Source organism: Rattus norvegicus, chromosome 10 (assembly GCF_021556685.1).
Source record: "Rattus norvegicus strain SHRSP/BbbUtx chromosome 10, alternate assembly SHRSP_T2T, whole genome shotgun sequence".
NCBI classification, from domain to species: domain Eukaryota; kingdom Metazoa; phylum Chordata; class Mammalia; order Rodentia; family Muridae; genus Rattus; species Rattus norvegicus.
In genome coordinates, this window is record NC_141543.1 from 36238968 (window position 1) to 36260464 (window position 21497).

Sequence of the window (21497 nt, forward strand, 5' to 3'; positions counted from 1 at the left end):
TGTTTTCTGTGGCACGCTTCCAAATCAGTTTGTGGTTTAGAACCTGACCTTTGTATGGAAGTTGGGTTGGTGAGAGAAATCGTGACTTGGTACTCAAGACTTAAGTCATTTCCCAAGCTTTCCCACTCCACCTTCCCACACACCGAGGTCAGTGAGAGACCCCCCCAGCTGTCATTTTGGTGTCTCCTGCTCTCAGGAAGTGAATTCTGATGCAGTCATGGAAAAATGGAAATGAAGGTACCACCAGTATTACTGTTTCAGTGTTCCTTCCATTCCACTGCTCCATCCACTACAGGCAGTGGTTGTGATCTGGTCCTTCAGAAGTCGGTGCCAGCTGTGGTCTCCCTCAACTTTCCTTTCCTAAAGTCCCTGGGCTATAAAGAAGCCGTTCCCTCTTCCTAATAGCTCTGGGCAACATAACCACTCACTGGGTAAGGATCTGGCATCTTTTTTTTTCTTCTTTTTTTCCGGAGCTGGGGACCGAACCCAGGGCCTTGAACTGGCTAGGCGAGCGCTCTACCACTGAGCTAAATCCCCAACCCGATCTGGCATCTTTAAAGTGTACAAGAAGCAGCGAGATTTGAGGCATTCTATACACAAGTCAATTATCCTTTTTCTTTCTTATCTCAACAATGAGGACAGATCTGATGGTGTCTATTGATCATCAATGTGACAGGACCAACGTCACCAAAGAAACAAGCCCCTCAGACTACCTAGGAAGGATTTCCTACATTACATGAGAAGACTCGACCTAAATGTAGGAAGTGCCTTTCCATAGGTTGGGGTGGTATACTGTATCTAAAGAGGAAGTGAGTTGAGCACCAGCATTCATCTCTCTCTGCTTCCCAACACACAAGCAGGATACTCAAGCTCCTGCCACCATGATTTCTCCACCATAAGAGGAGGAACCACAAAAATGAACCAAAATAAGCCCTCCTCTCCTTTGTTGCATTTGTAAGGCGTTTTATTGCAGTGCCAAGGAAAGCAGATGCCAGTGTGTCTACAGATTAGAAGAATCCACAGCTCCAGGTAGCTTGTCTTTCCTGGCTTCTAAATGGAAATGCTATCTGCTCATTCTTGGGCCTTGTGATAGCCCAGGGATTGGCATTATTAGGAGGTGTGTCCTTACTGGAGTAGCTTTTAACACCCTCGTCCTGGCTGCCTGGAAGCCAGTATTCTTTTTGCCTTTGGAACAAGATGTAGGACTCTTAGCTCTCCTGAACCATGCCTGCCTGGGCACCGCCATGCTCCTGCCTTGATAATGGACTGAACCTCTGAACCTGTAAGCCAGCCCCGATTAAGTGTTATCCTTTATAAGAGTTGTGTTGGTCATGGTGTCTGTTCACAGCAGTAAAACCCTTACTAAGACCCAATTCTACCATAAAGGGGGAGCAAAGCACCTACAGACCCAGAGCTGTTTCTCCTTTCTCCACTTTAGCAGACTTTTCAGCACAGGCACAGAACTGAAAAGTTGTGGAGGTTAAGTTCTTCCAAGTCCACACAGACAGTGAATTCCCCAGGAGTTGTAACACCGTGCTTACTTTGCCACACACATCATGCACAGTGGGGTTATAGCTGATGATGATTCCCCCACCAGCATTATCATCCTCTATTATTTATTGGAAGCTTCTTTTGTGGTCAGTGTAGGGGCCACCCTTCATGAAGGGTCAACACAGCTAATTCAAAGGACAGGACAGCGAGGAAAATGCATAGAAAGTATTTGGCTTCAGCTCGTCATGGGAGTCTTGAGACTGAAGACTCTAAGAGCCAGAGAAGTTTTATTAAATCTGTTTTATTTAATCAGTTTTTTTAAATCTGATTTACATTTAGGCTTCAAGAAACAAGAACAGCCTTATTAGAAATGTGATTTGGACAAAACATGAAGATCTGAAGGAAATAGAGAGAGGAGGGGAAACCCAGCCAGGCCTATATCTGTTCACATGTCCCAAATCCTTACTTGCACCATTCCTTAGCATATGGGTCATATGACCTACTACCACACAAAGTAAGAAGTTTTTTCTTGGTTATTTGTTTGTTTGTTTGCCTTTTTTGGGAGACAGGTCTTTGTAGCCCAGTCTGGCCTTGAACTCACTGTATACCCAAGGGTGACCCTGAACTCTTGATCCTTCTGTCTTTACTCCCTAACTGCTAGGATTACAAGTGTGTACCACCATGCCTGGTATTTGCAGTACTGGATTTTTATGTATGTTAGGCTTACACTCTCCTAACTGAGCTGCATCTCTGGCCCAATATGTAAGTTCATGGTGACTAACTCTTCTTTTTGTAACTTTTCATTGGTTCTTTGTGAATTTCACAATAAGTACCCCAATCCTCCTTATCTTTCTCTCTACCCTTGCAACCTCTCCACAACAGAGAGAAGAGAAAAATCTCATCATGGAATCTATATCATGTCACGGTGTGTCCCACAGTATACCCTTTTGTCCACATTTCTTTGCTTGCAAATGTTCATTGCAATGACTCATTGGTCTGATATGAGGCCTCTGGCTTCTGCTACTCTCTCAATACTGGAACCTCACTGGGATTCCTCTCAGATGTCTTGTTCTTGGCCTGCATCATGGAGATCCTGTAAGTTTGGATCTATAGAACTGGCCCCTTTATGCACTCTAGGATTCCATCGATGGAGTAGGTGTTGGGGTAGGTCAATTCAAAGCCTTAGATCTGGGCCTGAGAGGTATCTGAACTGGTCAACCTGATGGGTTTCCTGCTCTCCTGCTCTTAGGGCGGCTCATCTATAATCTCCATCCCCCATTCTCCCTTCCCCCCATTCCTACAACCAGGTCCAGCTCTACCCTGATGCCCAGGTGAGGTGCAGGACCCACTCTTCTGCTCTCCTGAGTGTTGCAGCCAGTGAGGGACATGACAGTTCTCCCACTCTCATGACCCCAGGGCCAGCAATCCAGCCTGCCTTAGATGTCGAGGGTTGAGGGAAGGAAGGAGTGTATCTCTTCCTCATCCACAGGAAGGCTAGACAAAGGTCAGATTAGTAATTTTGGCTTTTGGGGTTGAGTTAGGGAAGAGGAGTTTTCTGATTTCTATGGGGAAAGAGGGGGAAGAGGAATTCCAGTGTCAATGGCTTACCATCAGGGAGGATGATGGGGGATGAAACAGGACAAAAGGACAGACAGACGCTGTAAGAGACCTTCCCTTAAGAGTACTCTCTCCTGAGCCTCAACATAAGCACTGTGTCAAGAGCTACGTATGCATTCGTGACCTCATGGTCTCACGACAACCAACTGACATCACCATTACCATCCCCATTCTCCAGATAGAGAAGTCACAGCCACAGAGATTAAATTGCCCAAGATCACTGACTAATACGCAAAAGAACAACGTTCACGAACACGGTGACACCAAAACCAAAGCTTTGACCTTCTAGGATCTAATCTTCTTCCCGCCCACAGCTTCTATCCAAATGTGCCTTACCAGCACCTCCTTGGTCCAGCCCGCCCACCTCTCTACATTTCTTCAGTGAGTCAATCAGAACATAAACCTCCCAGAGACACCCTACTCCCATATGTCTGAGTCTCCCAAGCAGAATCACCCGTTCTCTGCCCTGTGCAAATCATTTACCTCACAGGAAAGCAATGAACCCTGAGCACTCTTGGGAAACAGTCCACAGTCCTTTCTCCAGGCTGGGTTTGTCTCTTCGCTGTTATCCCCGAGCTCCTCAGGCATTCTGTGATCACTGTCATGGTGCAGGACTGTGTTTTCTGTTCATTTGTGTGAGCAAATAGATAAGTTGCTCAAGAGTCCCTTTGGCCTATAATCTCCTTGACAGAAACTTTTTTATTGTCTCTAGCACCAAACACAGTGCCTGGCCCATGGTTGGTGGTCCATGAATGTTTGTGGGAGGGAGAAATGGAAGGAAGGAGGAAGGTCTCATGGTATGCAACATGGATTTAAAGTCGGGGATGCTGGTCCTCAGTCTTTCCTATGATCTATGATGGTAGCGCTAGATGCTGTAGGTCACTGGGTGTCACAGGGTGATCCTGAGTCAACAGCAGCTAACTTGTGAGAGACACAGTTTCTCGAGCTCCACCGAGACCTACTAACTCAGACCATCCAGGGATGGGGCCCGGGAATCTCTCCTCATACATCCTCCAGATGATCAAGGTGTATGTCAAAGTCTCAAAGGAGACCTCATTCTCCACTGATAATGCACCTGAGGGAATAATTTACTTTTGAAACCTAAAGTACATTATGAGGTTTGGTTTGTTTTTTTTTTAATTCAAAACATTTATGAGACAAAAAAAAAAGATGTGCCTATTCAAGGTACGTCAATATAATAATTATGTAATGTCTATTTCAAAACAGTTGCAAGAGGTTGGGTGTCATGGTACGTGTTATTAATCCCAGCACAAGGGAGGCAGAGTCAAGTAGGATCTCTATGGGTTCAAGGACAGCCTATTGACATAGCAAGTTCCAGGACAGCCAAAACTACACAGAGAGACCCTGCCCCAACCCACCTACCCCCCACAAAAGAAAAGAAAAGAAAAGAAAAGAAAAGAAAAGAAAAGGTTACAAGAGGATTTTGAATATTTTTATCTTAAAGAAATGATAAATACTGGAGGGCAATTGATATGTTAATCAAGTTGATTTAATTATTCTACAAAGTGCTTGTTTTATTACATAATTTAAAACGGCCACTTGGCCAGCAAATAATAGACACAGGAGCTGCAGTCACACGCCCCAGTTATACTCAGAAAGGTTAATCACACACTATGCAGGGACACTCTATTTCAAAAAACAAATCACCCGCAACAGATAAAAATCAACTTTTACAGAGAATTTCATATTTTCTTCCAAGCAGTAAATACACACATAAACTTTTATGCATACAAATGTAGACACAAATATAAAAGATATTAGTCAATATATTTAAATTTATTTACACATAAATAATTTTCTTACCACTTTACATTTTTTTTATTAACTTGAGTATTTCTTATTTACATTTCGAATGTTATTCCCTTTCCCGGTTTCCGGGCAAACATCCCCCTAAGCCCTCCCCCTCCCCTCCTTTATGGGTGTTCCCCTCCCCATCCTCCCCCCATTGCCGCCCTTCCCCCAACAATCACGTTCACTGGGGGTTCAGTCTTAGCAGGACCCAGGGCTTCCCTTTCCACTGGTGCTCTTACTAGGATATTCATTGCTACCTATGAGGTCAGAGTCCAGGGTCAGTCCATGTATAGTCTTTAGGTAGTGGCTTAGTCCCTGGAAGCTCTGGTTGCTTGGCATTGTTGTACATATGGGGTCTCGAGCCCCTTCAAGCTCTTCCAGTTCTTTCTCTGATTCCTTCAACGGGGGTCCTGTTCTCAGTTCAGTGGTTTGCTGCTGGCATTCACCTCTGTATTTGCTGTATTCTGGCTGTGTCTCTCAGGAGCGATCTACATCCGGCTCCTGTCGGTCTGCACTTCTTTGCTTCATCCATCTTGTCTGATTGGGTGGCTGTATATGTATGGGCCACATGTGGGGCAGGCTCTGAATGGGGGTTCCTTCTGTCTCTGTTTTAATCTTTGCCTCTCTATTCCCTGCCAAGGGTATTCTTGTTCCCCTTTTAAAGAAGGAGTGAAGCATTCACATTTTGATCATCCGTCTTGAGTTTCATGTGTTCTATGCATCTAGGGTAATTCAAGCATTTGGGCTAATAGCCACTTATTAATGAGTTCATACCATGTGTGTTTTTCTGTGATTGGGTTACCTCACTCAGGATGATATTTTCCAGTTCCAACCATTTGCCTACGAATTTCATAAAGTCATTGTTTTTGATAGCTGAGTAATATTCCATTGTGTAGATGTACCACATTTTCTGTATCCATTCCTCTGTTGAAGGGCATCTGGGTTCTTTCCAGCTTCTGGCTATTATAAATAAGGCTGCTATGAACATAGTGGAGCACGTGTCTTTTTTATATGTTGGGGCATCTTCTGGGTATATGCCCAAGAGAGGTATAGCTGGGTCCTCAGGTAGTTCAATGTCCAATTTTCTGAGGAACCTCCAGACTGATTTCCAGAATGGTTGTACCAGTCTGCAATCCCACCAACAATGGAGGAGTGTTCCTCTTTCTCCGCATCCTCGCCAGCATTTGTTGTCACCTGAGTTTTTGATCTTAGCCATTCTCACTGGTGTGAGGTGAAATCTCAGGGTTATTTTGATTTGCATTTCCCTTATGACTAAAGATGTTGAACATTTCTTTAGGTGTTTCTCAGCCATTCGGCATTCCTCAGCTATGAATTCTTTGTTTAGCTCTGAACCCCATTTTTTAATAGGGTTATTTGTCTCCCTGCAGTCTAACTTCTTGAGTTCTTTGTATATTTTGGATATAAGGCCTCTATCTGTTGTAGGATTGGTAAAGATCTTTTCCCAATCTGTTGGTTGCCATTTTGTCCTAACCACAGTGTCCTTTGCCTTACAGAAGCTTTGCAGTTTTATGAGATCCCATTTGTCAATTCTTGATCTTAGAGCGTAAGCCATTGGTGTTTTGTTCAGGAAATTTTTTCCAGTGCCCATGTGTTCCAGATGCTTCCCCACCTTTTCTTCTATTAGTTTGAGTGTATCTGGTTTGATGTGGAGGTCCTTGATCCACTTGGACTTAAGCTTTGTACAGGGTGATAAGCATGGATCGATCTGCATTCTTCTACATGCTGACCTCCAGTTGAACCAGCACCATTTGCTGAAAATGCTATCTTTCTTCCATTGGATGGTTTTGGCTCCTTTGTCAAAAATCAAGTGCCCATAGGTGTGTGGGTTCATTTCTGGGTCTTCAATTCTGTTCCATTGGTCTATCTGTCTGTCTCTGTACCAATACCATGCAGTTTTTATCACTATTGCTCTGTAATATTGCTTGAGTTCATTTTAAACATGTAAAAACGTATTTGTATTTTTTGGTATCTTTTGTTTCTTTAAGACATACTGTAGCCTAGGCTGTCCTGGAACTCACTATGAGGCCCAGGGGCCTTCAAACTCATGGCATTCCCCATGCCTCAGACTCCTGAGTGACAGCATCACAGGCTTAATGCACTGCATCTTGCCTCATTTGTAAGTCTTTTTTTTTTTCTTTTTCTTCTTTTTTCTTTTTTCTTCTTTTCGGAGCTGGGGACCAAATCCAGGGCCTTGCTCTTGCTAGGCAAGCACTCTACCACTGAGCTAAATCCCCAACCCCGTCTTTTTTTTTTTTTTTTTTAACTTGGATCATATCCTGCTAAAACCTAGTTCCTTTATATCAGTGGTTCTTAACCTTCCTAATGTTGTGACCCTTTAATACAGTTCCTACAGTTCCTCATGTTGTGGTGACATCCAGCCATAAAATTATTCTCATTGCTACCTTATAACTGTAATTTTGCTATGGTTATGAGTCATAATGCAAATATTGGTTTTCCAGTGGTCTTCGAGGATCCCTGTGAAAGGATGGATCAACCCCAAAGGGGCTGAGACCCACAGGTTGAAATCACTGTTTCATATATAATAATAATATATAATAATAGAGCGTAAACATCATCTAAAATGAAAATTCTAAAATTATTTCAGTGGCTATACTAAAATGATTCTAAATTTTATTATTTGCCCAACTCTGTCCTGTTGTCCAGCTGGACCACATTCAATGTTTTCAACTGTACTTATCATCCCTGAACTTGAACAAATATGCTTATTGTCTGCTTTTAATCTCCACACGTACTTTTCTTTATGGCAGAGGGGGTCTCATGTAGCTCAGACTGGCCCAGAACTCTCTGTATGATCAAGGTTGGACCACTGACCCTGACCCATTGGCCTGCATCCAAGAACTGAGCTTAAAGGCTCACGCCACCACACCCGGTCTCTAATTGCTCTTTGCCATGTGTCCACATAATGAAAACTCTCCCAACAGTACCTGCAGCCTAGAAAAGGTCTTTCTGTCATTCTGTAGAGTGGGAAAACTGAATTATTCCATGCTGCTGTGTTTCCACTCTACTTGGTGATTGCATGGGTCACTTAAAAGCTCTCTAAGAGCTAATATTATTAGCTGTAAATTAAGAAAACCACTGGTGGGCTGGAGAGATGGCTCAGTGGTTAAGAGAACTGACTGCTCTTCCAGAGGTCATGAGTTCAATTCCCAGCAACCACGTGGTGGCTCACAACCATCCGTAATGAGATCTGGTGCCCACTTCTGGCCTGCAGTCACATATGCAGGCAGAATGCTGTACATAAAATAAATAAATAAATCTTTTAAAAGAGGGGGGGGGGGTTGGGGATTTAGGTAGAGTGCTTGCCTAGCGAGCGCAAGGCCCTGGGTTGGTTCCCCAGCTCTGAAAAAAAGAAAAAAAGAAAAAGAAAACCAGTGGTATTGGGTCACGAGTGAGTCAGAGGCTGAGCTGGAAAGAAGGAGAAGGAGCAGTGATTGAAATATCAATGAAGAAAAGCAAAGCTCTCCCTGAATGTAGCTTTATCCCAGGTCCAGATGCTAGACATTACACAGACAGCAAATGGAAGTCCTTCTAGATTCTAGACAGTACACATGTTCAAGGGAGCAAATGAACTTCAGGATTCAGTGAAGAGCTGTGTGAGAAGCTAGAGGAAAGGGAGAGGGGGAGGGGGAGGCTTGGGGAGAGGGAGGTTCCTGAAAAAAAAAAAAAGGCTTTCCTGAAAAAAGGCCATTCATTGCATTGTGGTAAACTGCTTGAATAGGATTCTCACACCAATTATAGAGTAAGAAATACAAACAGCCAAATCCGAACATCATCACCACAATCACCACAATCCTGGAGCAGCCACAATCCTGGAACAGCCTTCTTGGGCTTCTGGCATGCCTGGAATGGGTATGGATGTCTCCCAAATGCATCTTCAAGAAACATGAGGGAAACCAAAATATGTAAGCTACATTGTAGAGGGGCCTGTGATATCTGCTGCAAGGTAAACATAATAGGAACTGCACTCTGCAGTTAACTACAGTAGGAAGGGAGGTGTGGCTTGGCAAATCCAGATCAACCCTGAGTCCTTCCTGGCTGAGACAAGAGTTCTAGGGAGGAGACAGTTGGTGTTGCCAGATGTTTGCAGACAACTCCTGCGCCACACCCCTCTGGGAGCGGGGAGGGAAACTTAAGAGGATGCATCACATAATGGTTTCTAAAGTCAGCCATGGGGCCAGCACATGGGGCCTTCCATCCTGAGTAAAGAAATGTTAAGCGAGCAACTAGAGAGCAAAATTGTTAAAATAGAGGCACACTACCAGAAGTTAGCAGGCCCTACTGGTGTCAGAATCCGAAGAGATCTTTTCTGTTATAATTATTGCATTTCTGTTCTTGCCAACGCAGGAGTTTGGAAGGTGGAGACAGGTTATGCCGGCGTAGCTGATCGTTGAGATCGTGTAATTAAACCCTCCAGCACGCCAACTGTTGAGTCAAACACTTGACGATCCTGAAACCGGGCAAGCGGAAAGTCTTAGTCAGCAACAAATCCCCGTCTAGGGTTTCACAGAAGAGGAAATGAAAACCCAAGACGCTGACTTCTTCAGGGTGGCAGAGCAGCCCCTGGCAGAGCCAGGGCGTGAATGCAGCCTGGCCTTTTCGTTTACTCTCACACGGTGAGACTGTCTATCCAGTTAACCCTGTCTTCTTGGATGGCCCTGCCAGCCACACACGCCCCATGTAGCAAGGACATCAGCGAGGATAGGTTGTTTTACTAATTTTGTTGATTTTGTGTGAGCGTGTGAACATGCCTGAGTCATGGCTTGCAAGTGGCGCGGTCAGAGAAAAGCTTGTGAGACTTGGTTCTTTCCTTCTACCTTGCGGGGTCACGGAATCAAGCTCCGGGCGTCAAACTTGGCAGAGGGGGACTTACCCGCTGGTCTTTTGAAGACATTAATTTAATCAGTGCTGCTTACCGCCCGTCCAGGCCTGGCTGAGCATCCACTTGTAAATGCGTTCTGCATGCCCTTGTCTATATTTCTTAATACAGGTAAACAGGTGCTTCTCAGAGAATAGTGTGGAGGAAAGCCGGAAAAGACACACACAGGGGATCGATCCCATGACAAGTGCCGCTGAAGGCAATATTACTGTGATAGGAGAAGGGTGTCTGGGTTTGAGGGACGGAGCTCAGTAGCAGAGGACTCATCTACTGTGGAGTAAGTCCCAGGTACCAGCCGAGCCCCAGAACCACAGCTAAAAGGATTTCAACCAGGGAAGAAATTCCCAATAGTTTCCATGTCCGGACTCTACTCTGTCTCCCCATTGGCAGCATCTATAAAACCTGACTAGAAAAGATGGGGCTTTGTCGTTTAAACAGTAGAAGGCTAATTGGAGAAGATTAAAGTCAGAGGGGCCACCAAGCCAGGACCCTAAATGACTGGCAAGCGGTGGAAGGGAGAAGCCAAGAAGGCACTGATCCAGCTGTGTAGGAAGACACCTAGCTGATCATCCCATGAGAAGAGCTAAGTAGAGAAAACAGGTCCGCCATGTTTTTCCAGAGTACATGGGAACATACACAGGCAACTTTAAAAGAAACGCAAATGACTTCTAAACACACAGTGTGCCAATCTTAAACCACAGATTGTGACACACAGCTGCAATCCTTGCACAGAAGAAGATAATGAATTCAAGGCCAGCTTGGAGTACCCAAGGACTCTGAGGACAGCCTGAACCTCATGGGATGGGGGTGGGGTAGGGGTGGGGATAGGAGAGAAAACAAGAATTATTGGCAAAACATCCAAAGAATAGACATGTTTTATACGACTGTGCAGAAACAGATCCTTGCATCCATCAATGGTGAACAGGCAAATGATCTTCTATAGGGAAGAACCGGGCAGCCCCTGATACAGAGTTCTCATTGATATTTTTTTCTTTGACCCCCAAATCCCACTCCAAATATCTCTCCCAAACCTGCACTCAGAAGCATTGGAAAGGTTGTCCAGGCTGTGCCAGGTATAGCTTGGAGCTGACTGGTGCCTCAGTTTGCTTTCTATGGCTGTACTGAAACACTAACCAAAGCATTTTGGGGAGGAAAGCGTTTATTTCGCTTCTTCTATGCCTAAGCACAGTCTATCCTTGGAGAAGTGGGGCAGAAATTCAAGCAGGAACCTGGAAGAGACCAAGGAGCAGGGTTGCTGACTGGCTTGCTCAGGGACCACCTGCCCAGGGTGGCCTGGGTTGGGCTGTCACACACCTGTCACTAATCAAGAAAATGACTCTCAGACTTGCCCACATGCCAATCTGAGAGAGGCACTTTCTCCTTTTTTTTTTTTTTTTTCCCCCGGAGCTGGGGACCGAACCAAGGGCCTTGAGCGTGCTAGGCAAGTGCTCTACCACTGAGCTAAATCCCCAACCCCCAAGAGGCACTTTCTCAATTGAGGCTCCCTATTCCCAGATGACCCTGGCTTGTATCTCTGTGGACAAAAACAAACGAACAAGCGAAGCAGCAAAACAGGACAATTGGAATGGTAAAAGAATAGAAATAATCAAAATGTTCGTAGTAGGGAGCTGGCTGAATGAGTAATAACATGTCTATGGGGAGAGTCCCTGGAGTGCCGTGAGTACTCAAGGTATGGCCACAAACCGGAAAGCAAGACAGAGAAAGGTGGTTTCATTCCGCTGGTTCAAACACATTTGCACTTACATGCACAATATATCAGTGGATGTATGCTGTATGGCTACATATAATATGGTTATAAATACTTAAACAGGAGTTGGGGATTTAGCTCAGTGTTAGAGCGCTTGCCTACCAAGCGCAAGGCCCTGGGTTCGGTCCCCAGCTCCGAAAAAAAAGAAAAAAGAAAAAAAAAATACTTAAACATAGAATGCTACCTCCTTGTTAGAAGGGAGGGACCAGGGTAGAAGGGGATAAGACAAAGAACTAGTGTCAGAGATGGTGGTATCTTTGAAACAAGAGCAGAAATGAGTCAACAATCCTGAGTGAGGGGTACACTAGGCTTCATACATGTTTGAAATTTTCCAAAAATGAAAGCTTATATGGGGTTGTTGAGGTGACTCAGTGGATAAAGTCACTTGCTTTTAAGCCTGAGAACCTTAGTTTGAATCCTGGAACACACATGGTGAACTTGTACAAGTTATCCTCAGACCCACCCCTCTCTCTCTCTCTCTTTCTCTCTCTCTCTCTCTCTCTTTCTCTCGCTCTCTCTCTTTCTCTCGCTCTCTCGCTCTCGCTCTCTCGCTCTCGCTCTCTCTCTGCGCCCCCCTGTGTGTGTATGTGTGTGTGTGTCAGTCTACCTATGTGTGTGTAAGTAAATGTAATAATTTTAAAAAACTAAGTTTATGAATACACAAACAAATGCATTCATGCACGAATGAATGAATGAATGAATGAATGAATGAATGAGTAAGCCATGCATCCCAACGAGCTAAATTAGCAGAAGGAGAAGAGTAAAATACTAAAGGATCACAATGAGATTGCTAGAGAATGCTCGAAGTGCTGTATAGAGTACCAGCCAGCTTCCAGGCACCTGGCAACATTAGCCCTCTCTCTTTATAGTCACCGAATGAAAAAATAAATAAAAACTAAAAAAAAAAAAAAAAAAAAAAAAAGGACATGATGGCTCTTAGATATGGTGGAGATGGTTTGGTGTAGATATGAGGGAGAGCATAGCCAGAGGCAGGGCTATCTGGGAAAGTGCAGAATAGGCATGACCAGCAGTCTGAACCAGGCCATGTGAGGAGAAGGGGAAGGAGACTAGGAGACCAAGAGGCCAAAAAGATAAAAGGGGGTAAAAAGGACCAGCGTGCCCCAAATTACTGGATTATGTAGCGAATAGCAGTTAAGGGAAGGACAGCTCAGTTCCTGGGCAGGAGAGTTCAAGCTAGGGCCATACCCTGTAGTAGATAGGGACTGGGGGTTGCTGGGAGAACCTGGTGGCCAGAATCGGCTTTGATATGTTACTCGTACCTCAGCTCTTTGTCCCGGGTTTGAGACCTAATAGTAACTAAATATCCATTGCCAGTGCATCTTTACACAGTCAGGGGGCAGGGAGGAAATCAAGACTGCCACATTTACAACAAAGGAATCGAATACTTAGTTGCCAAACCGGCAAGCAGGAAAGAAACTGAGGCAGACAAACCTAGGACCTTGTATGCCCTTTCCCTTACTCCCGGCTGCTGCCTGTTGAAAGGCAGGAACTGGGAGAGGAGAGTAAATTGAAGGCAGACCTTTGAGTCAAGAGAGAACCGCCTCAAGGGCTAGCTAGCTAGGGATACAGCTTAGAGGTAGAGAGGAGGCCTAAAGTGCTTAAATCCTTAAATTGAACCTCAGCCTCACAGAAAGGGGGCCGGGGGAGGGTAAGAAAGAGTTGAGGAAATGGGAGGGGGAAGATGAATGAGAGGCTCAAGTAGCCCAGACTAACCTCTAACATATGTAACTAAGGGCAAGCTGAAATTCCTGATCGTCCTGTGTCCACCGCTCAAGTGCTAGGATTTCATGGGCATGCCACCACAACTTGCTTCAGTTCAGCACTGTTTATTTTTAAGACAAAAAGCACTTAACAAGGTCTTCCTCAAACGGAGTGCTTGTGGTCCCATTTGTTCTGAGTACCCTCTCTTCAGCACTGAGATGTGCTAGAGCAGTGGCAGGAAGCTAAAAGAAACAGAGCGGAAAAAATAAGTGTATGAGAAGTGTGTGTGACATGCGTGCAAACACATGCACCTGTGTGTGCTGTGTATGTGTGTGTGCAGCACGTGTGTATGCATTTATGCTGTGTGTGCATGTGTGCATACTGTGTATGCTGTGTGTGCATGTGTGCATGCTGTGTGCACATGTTCATGTGGAGATCGGAAGACAACCTTAGGCATCCATCCTCAACCTCATTTAAGGCAGGATCTCTTGCATATGTCACTCAAGCTACAAGCCTCTAGGGAAAAGCTCTTGTCCTCACAAACCAACTTACCGTAGGAGCTCTGGGACTGCAGACTTGTTACCACTTTGCTTTCCAAGGCTCTGGGGATTCTAACTTGGGTCCTTGTGCTTGCAAGGCAGGCCATCTCCCCAGCTCAGGCTGTTTGTTGCCTTCAGCTCTGAGATCCAAGGTTCTCTTCTGCAGCAAAAGGAAACTCCGCAGGCAGGACTCGAATGCATACTACATTCTCAAAGTAATGCAGCTCTTTTTGTCTGGAGAGCATGTTTTTAGTGCTGTTTTAGCTTTCACTGATGGTCTTAATAACATATGGAAGGACACTCCGTTTCACGATTCCATCACAACACATACAAAGGCAAATTTTCAGTCCATGAGGCTGAAGCTCTTGGCCTCTGGGACACTCTCCAGGTGCTTATTAACCGACATCCAGACTGTTACCTCCCTCTCCAACATAAGGGAAAGAGCTTGTTCCTTCCAGAAACATCTTGACATTGCTGCTTTGAGCTGTTTCTTCTCTGGCAACAGATTACTCTGAAGACCTGGAGGAAGGGAGATGGAGAAAGGGATCTGACAAAAGAGACAGCCCTTCTTTCCTTCCTTCCTCCCTCCTTCCTCCTTTCCTTCCTTCCTTCTAAGGGCTCATATAGTCACCCTCACCATAGCCCTAGAGGGTAGAATTATTTCCATTTCACAGGTAAGGAAACTGAGGTACAGCTGATAAGAAGCTGTGTGTGGGGCTGGAGAGATGGCTCCAGTTAAGAGTACTGACTGCTCTTCCAATCGTCCTGAGTTCAAATCCCGGCAACCACATGGTGGCTCACAACGATCTGTAATGAGATCTGATGCCCTCTTCTGGTGTGTCTGAAGACAGTTACAGTGTACTCATACATTAAATAAATAAATAAATCGAAAAAGGAGGAGGAGAAGGAGAGGTTGTTGTGTGCGAGTTCTTTTGTTGTTTTCGGCATGGCTTGGCTCTCGATATGTAGAACCTACAGGCCTCAAACTGGTTTTGATCTCTGCCTTACCTTGCCAAGTGCTGAGACAACAGGCACATGCTACCACATCAGGTTATGTTTACACTTTACTGACGGGAGATGCAAAAGGCAGTTTCAGAATCTGGGATAAATCATGTCCCAAGTATATAACAAGTGTGACTCTTTGTGGTTAAAAGGGAAAGCCCCTAAGAAGGAAACATTCCCAAAGGAAGTTCCCTTTTGGAAAACTCCAGCTCTTAATCATGTTACTCTATCCTCATTCTCATGACGTTCTGCCTCCTTTGCCACTTTCTGGAAAAACCCCATCCTCTGTGCAGTGATATTCTTGCCCACAGCAAGGCCTCTTCTTATGCCAGGTAAAATGTCTGTGGATTAAAAAAAAATTCTCAAAGCTTGAGTTACTCAAATTAAAATAATGCCCAGACTTGGCACAGGGGTAAATATTCCAGTTGCTTCGCCTCTTTGGTGTCACTGTAACACACTTAGAAACAACTAATGAGCTTTTTTTCTACCTTGCCCTGTCTATAACCATTAGATCATATTTGAGTCTCCCAGAGATTAACACTGCCAGAGTCCAGTGAATCTAAAACGACCTGTCCGGGTGGGGAGAAACATCCAGAAAAGCTGCCTGATGTATATCTTTCTCAACGAGGCAGCTAGGCTGCAACTATTACTCGGCTCACTGCTTCTTCCCTACAAATCAAGTTCCCTGGGGCAGACTATTTTCCCTCCCCTTAACTCCACAGGGTTGTAAATGGAGCTGATAAAAAGGGTTTAGGCCTTGGGCTTGTCACAAGGTAAATTAAGGTTATCCAGAGTTTTGTTTGTTTGAGACAGCATCTTGGGAATCAGGGCTAATCTCAAGTTCCTCACTACATAGCCAAGAATGACCTTGAACTTCTGGTCCTGTTGTGTCTACTTCCCAAGTGCTAAGACTGTAGGCATGGACTGCTACACCACGTTTATGTGATACTGGGGATTAAACCCAGGGCTTCCTGCAGGTCAGGTAAGGACTCTATCAATTAAGCTATGTATCTTGCCCCAGGACTCTTCCTTTTTGGTAAAGCATGCTCCCTCCATGGTCTAAGCCATCAATAAAAGTGTGTGGTTTAGGTGATCCCGAGTTACATTCTAATCCAGACACCAAAAGCATTTACTGAGAGTTGCCTAAGGGCCTGGTTGCTATTAAACAATGTATAACTACTTTTCTTTGAGCCAAATACCAAGCCTTGGCCTTTGCCCAGATAAGTGGTAAGAAACCTCATGTTAATGTTTTATTGGGGTAAACATTGCTTGCGGTTGGTCCCCAAGAGGGATAAATCACTTACCGTAAACGAGTCAAAGATGATTTTTTTTTTGAATGAAAGTAATTCGTAAATTGTTCACGGTGGCCAGAATAACAGGTTTCCTGGTGCCCTTGTGCACATACACACTCCCCAGTTTCAGTCTAATAATTTTGAACAGTGATTAGAGTTGGCGACATTGCCTGCATTCAGTAGACCAGGAAATTGAGACGCTGGGTGAGAGTCAAGCGACCGGGCAAGGTCATTCAGCCAGTTAATCAAAGAGCAAGGCTCGTTTTCTGGCATCCTGGACCAAATCTCGCCAGAGCATTAAGTTTGCTTTCTGTATGTTGTAAAATATTATACAATTGTCCCCCTAGCGTATGGTTCAAAAGACGTCTTTTCAACCCTACTCCATCCTCATAAACACTCTATGTGTAAGTACTCTTAGTTCCCCACCCAATAGATAAGGGAAATTTGGCGTTATTTACCCACACGCCCTATAGACGCTTACCCTTCTGGTGCTTCAGTGTGCTTGGTACAGATTACAAATCCCAGAGCAGTTTCTGAAACAAATGGCCTCAGAGTAGGAAAGAGCCAAGGTTTTTGAGATAACCTACAAGCCAGCAATCGTTTGTGTTATTATCACTGATACTGGGAATTCATTTCTGAGAAGGATCGATTCATTTTCAGCAAGGCACCAAAACAAATCATCAGAGGAAAAGATAATCTATTCAGGAAACGGTGCTGGGACAACTGGCTCTCTCTCTCTCTCTTCTACTGAAATCCAGTAGCATCAGCACATGCTTATAAACCTCACACTCTAGAGGTAGAGGCAGGAGGATTGCAAGTTTGAGACCAATCTAGACAATATAGCAAGGTCTTTAAAAAAAAAAAAAAAACAGAGGAAGAGGAGAAAAAGGAAAAGAGAAAAGTCACTGAAAAGGACCATCTGAATATAAAAATTAAATCTGTGAAACTCTTGAAAGAAAATGTAGGCCTTAGATAAGGCAGCAGAGTTTTAGATAGGTCCTCAAGAACATAAATACCTGGGTTATTGGCATGGCTCGATGGGACTGTTGTTTGCCTAGGAAGCACAAGGTCCTGGTTTTGATTCCCAGCACTGCATAAAACAAGCATGGTTTCCCCACGCCTATCTATAATCCCAGCATTCCTGACATTCACAAGGTGGGGGCAGGAAGATAATACAGTCAAGGCCATCCTTGAGAGTTAGAGCTAGCCTGGGCTAAAGATAGCGAGAATCAGTTCTTTGCTTCTGTCATGGGGATCTTAGAGGACGAACGTAGACTTGGTGATAGGCTAAACCATCTCGCCAGCCCTGTGTTAGTTTTTAAAGCAAGAAACATTCATGGCATGATGTAAGACCTACTTACATACATGTTCGTTTACAGCTGTGTGGACAGCACAAAGGGTGGGAAAATCCAATGAGTTTTAAACAAGATTGCTAAAGAGGAGAGAAAACATGAGTTTTCAGATCATTCTGATTTTTGAAGTGACGACACCGGTGCTTTCCCTTCTAATTCTCCTGTTCCCACAATTCTTTCTACCTCACTTCAGGCAACCACAGTGTCAACTTTTTTTCAACCTCATCTTTTCCTGTTCTAGTGTTTCAAAAGAATAGAATCACATCGTTTAGTCCCCAAGTGCTTTTGCTCACTGTGAGCCCAGGATGTGGCCTATCTTAGTCATTTATTCACTTCTCCTACTGAGTCAGATTTCACTCCAACTACAGACGTAAACCAGTCAATTCATCAAAACCCCGTTGCTGCACATTTTAGGTTTCAGCTGTGATGAATAAAGCTGCTAAGGACATTTTTCCATAGTATTTTTATATAGCTTTCTGATCTTTTGGCTAAATACCTAAGAGTTGAACTTCTGGCTTAAAGGATAGGTGGGGGACACATGTTATATTTACCATTAAGATAATGATGGACTCTTTTATAGAGGAAGAAAGGTTGAGGGCTCAGGTTGTAATTCAGTTTGCTAAGTGCTTACGCACATGCTGGAAGCCCTGGGTTTCTTTCACAGCAGAGCAGAAACTGGCTGTCATAGCGCCTGCCTATAATCTTAGTATCCTGGTGACAGAAGCAAGGATATTAAAAGTTCAAGATCCTTAGATACATAGAGAGTTCTAGGCCAGCCTGGGCTACAGGTTACCCTGTCTCAAAAACAAATTTTTTGAAGAGAAAGAATCTCTATTAAGTATATTGACTATTATAATGAGTAATAAATATTCCATCTTTTTTCCTCCATTTGGTTTTCTTCCATTAGGAATTTGGGTCTCTCAGATCTTCACTTTCCTGGCCAGGTTCATGACCCAACACTCTCTGGGGGTGAATCATGGAAAAAGCACACTCCTAATGGTAAGCCTGCCTGAGAGAAAATAAGTTTCACTTCGAGATTCAGCTCACGGTCAGAAACATGGCTGGCGCACCGGAAAAGCAGTGTCACCCCACAGAGACCAAGGCAAGCAAAACAACGCACAGGATGCTTAAATTCTATAATCATGGGGTGCCACCAGAACACATACTTAGCATTAACAAGAGCAAAGACGGGGTTGGGGATTTAGCTCAGTGGTAGAGCGCTTGCCTAGGAAGCGCAAGGCCCTGGGTTCGGTCCCCAGCTCCAAAAAAAAGAACCAAAAAAAAAAAAAAAAAAAAAACAAGAGCAAAGACACAGGTTCTGGGACCAGTGAAATGAAACACATTAAGAAGCAGCCTCACCTCTGGGAGACTCTGTACACAGAGTGTGAACCAAGCCTTGGTGACTTTCCCCATCCAAAGAGCTGCACAAATCCAGCAGACGGCATGAAGACACATTCTCAAGAAGTACCACTTATGAATGTGTGTGTGTGTGTATATATAGGTACATAATCTGAAGAAAAAGTACTGTGTGAAGATAAATATGACGTAAGTGAAAGCAAAAGAAAAAGGACATCACAGACAATGGAGAGAAAGGAGGAGGATGGTGACAAGCTGCAGTGGTACCCGTTGAGCTGATGACCCACACCATCACCGCTTGAACCGCTAGCTGGCCTTGAGTCCTAACCTGCGCAAAACCACAGAAGCATTTGCTCATCCAGAGGTGGGAACTAGGAAGGAACGCCTGAGATTGGACTCTGTCATGGGAAACCACTTCAGGTTTTCTGCTCCTAGTAACAGGAAAGAGTTATGGGTACCCAGACTAAGAGGTGCTTGCAAATCCTTCAAAAATCTACAGAGATGACTATGGTTAATATCTGCCTCAGAGAAGAAGAGCCAGGCATCTCTCTCTACCCACATCTAGAAGCAGGAGAGGAACACGAGTTTCCCAAGGAGCCTGAAATATATGGGGTGGGGGTGGGAGGCAGAGAGGACTCTTCGAAGTGTAGATGCATGGAAGTTGTATGAGGCCTTCTGAAAAGGAATGTAGGCTCCATATCAGTCCAAAAAGTAAGGATAAAGATGTTAAAAGAAGCAGAGGAGTCTCATTGGGTACAATGCTTGCCCGGCACGCAGGACGCCCTGGGTTTGAACCCCAGCACTGCACGACAGAGCAGGTTGATGCATATCTACAATCCAGCACTTGGGTGGTAGAGTTACAGGGTTTACAAGTTCAAGGTCGTCTTTGGCTACATACCTATAATCCTAGCTTTTGGGAGGCAGGAGGATCTGGGTCTTAGGCCCAGCTGGGACTACAAAAAAAATTATTAAAAATAGTAAGTCCTTACTTTGACATGCCAGCCCTCCATGCCAGGATAAAGTTAACGAGGCTCACTGGGTAAAACGTGTGCTTGTCATGTCTGACAACCCGTGTTAAATCCTTGGAACCCCTACAAAGGTTGAAGGAGAGGAGAGAACCTACCCCACTGAATTCTCCTCTGATTTCTACATATATGCTGTGGCATATATGCACCCACTCATACGCATACAAAAAATTTTTTTTCTTTTATTTTTTTCGGAGCTGGGGACCAAACCCAGGGCCTTGCGCTTGCTAAGCAAACGCTCTACCACTGAGCTAAATCCCCAACCCCACAAAAAAAAATTTTTAAATGCCCTTTTTAAAAGTCTTCAGGACTGGAGAGATGGATTAGTAGTTAAAAGTATGTACTGTTCTTCCAAAGGACCCAGGTTTAGTCTTAGCACCCACATCAGACAGCTTACAACCATCTGTGATTTCAGCTCATCTGACCTCCATGGACACCACACTATTGGGCACATACTCATAATTTAACAAACAAAAGAAAAACTTTAAAAACACTCCAAGTCATGGTTCTGTCTGTCAGTCAGGGTATGAGTAGAGTTTGGAAGCATGGCTAAAACCCTAACAAGGGGAAGTTCACAGTAAAGTGGGCAAAGTGAGTGTGGTGGTTTGAATACACTTAGCCCACAGGGTGTTGCACTATTAGGAGGTGTGGCCTTGTTGGAGAAAGTGTGTCACTGTTGGGGTAGGCTTTGAGAAACCCTCCTCCTAGCTGCCTGGAAATCAGTCTTCTCCTGGCTGCCTTCAGAACAGGATGCAGAACTCTCAGCTCCTTCTCCAGCACTTTGTCTGCTGGACACGGCCGTGCTTCCAAACTTGGTGATAATGGACTGAACCTCTGAGCCTGTAAGCCAGCCCCCAGTTAAATGCTGTCCTTTATAGGAGTTTCTTTGGTCATGGTGTCTCTTCAAAGCAATGGAAATCCTAACTAAGACAGGAAGAAAAACCCAACATTGTCACCCAAAGCCTGAAGACTCAGGGAAGGAACCTTAAGGAGAGCTAGAACCATAAAGGAGTGCCACCTACCAGTAGAATGTTCCCAAAGCAGTTATGGTGCCAAACCACCTCCTCCCTCTCCCAATCATCTGCTCCTCTCCCCCTCCCCCAAATGGCAGAACCTTTGTAAGTCAGAAACCATAATACTATGGGCCATGAAGTCCACACAAGTCAGATGGACTTGAAGCACAAGGATGAGTTGGGCAAACAAAGACCTCTCAGGTTCCCGCTTGCCTCCCAAGCTCATCTCTGCCCTTCTCTTTCTCTCCTTCCAGCCCCACAGGACCTCCTCTCAGGACAAACTAGTTGCCATCCTACCTGAGGCCTTGACACAGACTGATCTTTCCACCTGGACAGTTCTTTCTTTCACTCACCTTAAAGTTATCTTTCCATGCCTACTTTAAGCACCACTCTACCAAAAGGCCTTTCCTGGGCCTACCCATAGCCCGTCTAGATGAAGTGCCACACTGTATTCTCACTCTGTCCTGTCCTTCATAGCCACCACCAGAGTTTGGCAAGACAAACTGATCACAGCATTGTTTATTTTGTATGTAAATTCTCCTCGAGACTGAAAACTCCCTGAGAACAGGAAGTGGGTCTGGTTTTTACAG

General features: G+C 44.6%; 2 long non-coding RNA genes across 4 annotated transcripts in view; both read right to left on the reverse strand.

The window, feature by feature from the left end:
• LOC148002831 (uncharacterized) overlaps positions 1 to 3713 on the reverse strand; it is a 134643-nt gene extending 130930 nt beyond the window's left edge. For both annotated transcript variants that reach the window (XR_015631206.1, XR_015631205.1), the window contains exon 1: positions 3592 to 3713. This is a non-coding gene — a long non-coding RNA (uncharacterized LOC148002831). The remainder of the gene's footprint in view (positions 1 to 3591) is intronic.
• Positions 3714 to 13437: 9724 nt separating this feature from the next.
• On the reverse strand, positions 13438 to 16711 carry LOC148002832 (uncharacterized). 2 transcript variants are annotated; one of them, XR_015631208.1, is made up of 3 exons: positions 16643 to 16711; positions 13881 to 14386; positions 13438 to 13570 (listed from the first exon to the last, which is right to left on the reverse strand). It is a non-coding gene; the product is annotated as an uncharacterized LOC148002832 (long non-coding RNA). The 2 variants fall into 2 exon arrangements; XR_015631207.1 differs by lacking the exon at positions 16643 to 16711 and adding an exon at positions 14876 to 15566.
• Between the last annotated feature and the right edge of the window lie 4786 nt (positions 16712 to 21497).